The following is a 4763-nucleotide window of genomic DNA, read 5'->3' as shown; positions in this document are numbered from 1 at the left end:
GCGAACGCTTTTCCCACGCTCCCTTTATTGGGGGTACTCTCTATACTGCCGCGCTCCACTGCTCCCTGCGGCGGATTGGACCAGTCCAATTCCTCCAAGACTTAGAATAGGGAGACGCACAATTTCCCAATAAATACGCAGAAGATAACGTACGTCACTGCTTTTTGGGTTCTTTTCCTGGCTTGCAGATTCAGTATGCACCCTTTTTCTAAGTACATTTGCCGCAGCCAGTCATAACTGCCCCCTCAGCTTTGGGCTCTTCCGCTCGGGATTGTCCAATGGGACGCGCCTCTCCCAGGATTCCGCGGGTGCCTTCCGGGCTGACACCTGCACCTTGGGTCTTGGGACCTGGGCTTCCACGTCCCTGGACTCTGGGGACTTCAGGAGGTTCTTGCCTCTCCGCCTCTCTGCAAAGGTCCTGAGCATCGAATTCCAGCTTAGTTGCTTCTTTCTAGGTGAAGTCCTTCCTGGATCTTTAGATCCGTGAGACAGGGGTATAGTTCAACGTATTGGCAATTGTGTTGCCAAGAGCAGGCCCGGGACACACTCCGGAAGAGTCCGCAACCTGGGGGAATCGTCACAAGGTCTCGACTCTCGTGGAATTTACGTCCTAAGCTGGGGTTACATAGAACATAAAAACTTAACTGTAGTTTTTGTGTGAGGAAAATAGAAATGTTTTGGATAGTAGGTGTGTCTGTGAGCCGAAACTGGCAGTTGGAGAAAGGCAGTCACGTGACAGCGTTCTCTGCGGTGCTCAGTGTGTGTTAACAAAGAAAGTGCCTTGGGCCGACACTGTGCTAATGCGGGAGGCGTGGTTCCTGCCCTTTAGGGACCTACAGTTTCATCCCTTGCTACGTTGTGTGGTTGGGAAACTGATAATATCAGCATTAACAACATTTGGGAGTTGGTTAGAAATGCATGAACTCCAGGTCCCTATTGGATCAGAATCGGTGTTTTTACAAGATCCTGAGATGATTTCGGATGCACAATAGTTTCAGAAGTGCTGGTGGTGTAGACGTTACAAGGCATAGGCAAATTTACGTGCTTTTTGCCTTGTGTCGGAATTGCTCCAACTCCAGGCCTACACACCAGACTCGGGCTTTCTAACGATTTAAGATCCGGGCATTAAGAACCTGGCAGTAACCCAATTTCTGTGCCTGCTGGGGACACCCCCAGCCCAATTCATACCATAGTTTCCCCACGTGTGGTAGACTTAACACTAGTGGTACATGAGATGATTTTAAATTGGTACATAAATGAACACTTTTTTTTTCCTTTTAAAAAAATCTACAAATTTAAGGGGCACAAGTACAGTTTTGTTATATGGATATATTGCAGTAGTGGTGAAGTCTGGGATTTTAGTGTACCCATCCCCCGAATAATATACATGTACCCATAAGTACTTTCTCATCGTTCACCTCTCTCCTGCCCTTCACCTTTCGGAGTCTCCCATGTCTCATTCCACACTATGTCCATGTGTAGACCTTATTTTGCACTGTTCCATTTTAATAAATTCATTTTGATTATGGCAAGCAATGCTAGTAGTGAATTTTCTCTGAGTACATTTATAAAATAAAAGTTGGTGTAAAAACGTTAAGTAACTTGATACAGTGATACGGCAAAAATCATGAATGTGTTATACAAGTACCATTGAGTGAAATTTGGGAAGCAGTGCTCTGACCAAGCCACCTGCCTGCTTAAAATTCTTCAAGCACAGCCACGTTTTTCAAGATAAAGTTCAAATTTATTAACATGGTATACAAAGCTGTCTCCAGTACTTCAAAATTACATTTCCCAGTTTAGCTGCACCTGAGTCCAGTCATTGTAACTTCATCATTCAACGAGTTGGGTAGGAGGAACACACAAGTCTCCACACTCAAGTGCACATGCATCCATGTATGCATACACACACACACACACACACACACACCTGCTTTGAAGGTCCTCTCATTCTTAGGTTATGACCCAATATCAGAAAGGGGCAAAAATAAATTATGTTCAAAATGTGGCAGTATTTAAAACAGTTCATATGTTAGATATCAGCTACATAAATCATAAAATCCCATGTTTGTCCATTGCAAAATTTCCTATTAAGCATTAAACTACAAATTAATAGTGCCCTCTTATGGACACATCTACCACTTCCACATCATGTCCCTTCTTATCCAACTCCATGGCTGCTATCATGGTGGAGATGTTTGCCACAACTCTAGCATTTTATTGCAGAAGAAAGCCCAGTCCTTGAACTGGTTTCTGCGTAGAAGACATTGAACGCCTTGGGAGAGGAAATAAGCAGACAGGTAAAAAGTAGAGATGGAAGAGCAGATGAGTTCATTGCTGGAAAGCTTGAATTGTTAAGTTTTGTTAATATGGAATCCAGTTTGACTCTATGGAGCCCAACAACCTACCCTGAGCCTAGTGGTGAGTGTCTTTGTGTATGGAGGGGGAGAATGTGAAAGGAAAGGAGGCAAGAGTTGCAGTAAAACACATCAGAGGAAAGTGATGTGGGTTTATACTTGGGAACAACATTACCTTGCAATCTTAGGGCCAGAGGCATTAATCTTGGCTCCCTTAATGCATAATTTTGATGTTGGCATTTCCTTCTCCATTCCTTTGAGAATCCTACCCAGTCAAATACTATCTCTGATGAAATATTCCTTGGGCCGGGCATGGTGGCTCATACCTGTAATCCCAGCACTTTGGGAGGCCAAGGCAGGTGGATCACCTGAGGTCAGGAGTTCAAGACCAGCCTGGCCAACATGGCAAAACTCCATCTCTACTAAAAATACAAGAATTAGCCAGGCCTGGTGGCAGGTGCCTGTAATCCCAGTTACTCAGGAGGTTGAGGCAGGAGAATGGCTTGAACCTGGAAGGTGGAGGTTGCAGTGAGCTGAGTTTGCACCACTGCACTCCAGTCTGGGTGACAGAGTGAGACTTAATCTCAAGAAAAAATAAAGAAGGAAATATTCTTCTGTCTACCCCTCTCTGAACTTTATTGCCTTACACTGATAATTAATTTGCATTCATATTTCCTTGAAAGAAAACACTGGCCTTTTTAGACAAAATTTGAGAAGCTTATATAATGAACTCCCATTTACTCTATTTCCCAGTTTCAACCATAATCAGCATTTTTCTTGTCTTTGATTTTAATCTCCTTAATAGAACTATGACTCATATATATTTAAGATGGCTTCAATTGCAATTGATGGGCATGGTTATTTTTGACACCTCACTTAAGTGATCAAGTTCTGAAGTCAAAGCTGCTCTGGTTAATGTGTATTGCCCATTTTCTCTGGGATCTGTGTATTTCCTATTAGAGAGAAACACACATACCTTTTATTCCAAAAACTCTGCTTTCACCTTTCTCTTAGTTGTATGTTGGATCTAAGTTATTAATAATTTGATACACCTTTTATTGGTTAATGTCAGATACGAAGGTGAGAATCCAAGTGAGATCACTTGTGCCACAAGATTGCAAAGTCAAGGAAGGAAGGAACTTCAGGATTAACGCTTCATTCAAAATGAACATTTGGAGCTAGTCTAGAAGATACCCGTACTCTAGTTCTTATGATGTCCAGTTATACCTCATGGTATTAATGAAATCTAAAATTCTGCAAGCAAGCTAGGCTGTTCTACTTTTGTTTTTAGACTCAAGTAGCATAAGCTATTTTGACAAGGTCTTAACACTGTTAAGTTTAGGTTATAAAGGAAAAAAACATACTTTGGGAGGCCTAGGTGAGCGGATCACCTGAGGTCAGGAGTCTGAGATAAGCCTGGCCAACATGGTGAAACCCCATCTCTACTAAAAATTTAGCTGAGCATGGTGGTGGGTGCCTGTAATCCCAGCTACTCAGAAGGAGAATTGCTTGAACCTGGGAGGCAGAGGTTGCAGTCAGCTGAGATCACATGCCACTACACTCCAGCCTGGGAGGCAGAGTTTGCAGTCAGCTGAGATCACATGCCACTACACTCCAGCCTGGGTGACAGAGCAACAGTCTCAAAAAAAAGAAAAAGAAAAATGTGTTTATCATCTGTATCATCTGTTCACCATGGCTTTAGCATAAATTGTGTTTCAATAGCAACATGACTGAAGATACACTGTTACCTGGTAGTATTTTGCACTAATGTCAGGAAAAAACTTCCTTAACCCACTTCTTAGGTTGCAAACCCTAATTTATAAGAACCCCCTGGAAGGCTTAGCCCATTCCCCCAACCCCCAAAGCCAAACATGCCTCGCTTACATCAAAATTATGTGGATTACTTGTTAAAATGCAGGTTCTACACAACACTGAATTGGTCTTCAGAGTCTGGAATTTAGGAATCTACATTTTAAACAAATGCTCCAAGGTGACCTCTAGCACATAGTAAAGTTTGGGAACAGCTTGCTTAGCCTCTGATGCTAGAGTAGTCAGGACACAGCTTTTAAATTCTTAGCTGTTCACATGCAAAGGAAGTACAGAAACGGGACAGAAAACCTGCCATGACATTTAGATTCAGAATTTACAACTCTTTTACTTACCTTTACTGAATTTGTTCTAGCTTTTGGATTCTGCTTACTTGTGCCTACCTACTCTTCATTCCCCCTTGCTGTCTTCCGTTTTACTGATGTGAGAATTTCACAGATATCTAGGCAAGGAAATATTCAAGCACCAAAGGGATTTCTGGTTGCTTTCTCTTCCTTTCCTTCACAATTTGAGATCTTTGTTTATTTTCATTTAGTTTTTAAATATTTCGGCATTTGGAAAGTCCCCTAAGTTAAGAAC

This window comes from Callithrix jacchus, chromosome 12 (genome assembly GCF_049354715.1).
Source record: "Callithrix jacchus isolate 240 chromosome 12, calJac240_pri, whole genome shotgun sequence".
NCBI classification, from domain to species: domain Eukaryota; kingdom Metazoa; phylum Chordata; class Mammalia; order Primates; family Cebidae; genus Callithrix; species Callithrix jacchus.
The sequence above is the reverse complement of the archived record's forward strand: the minus strand, read 5'-3'. Positions refer to the sequence as shown.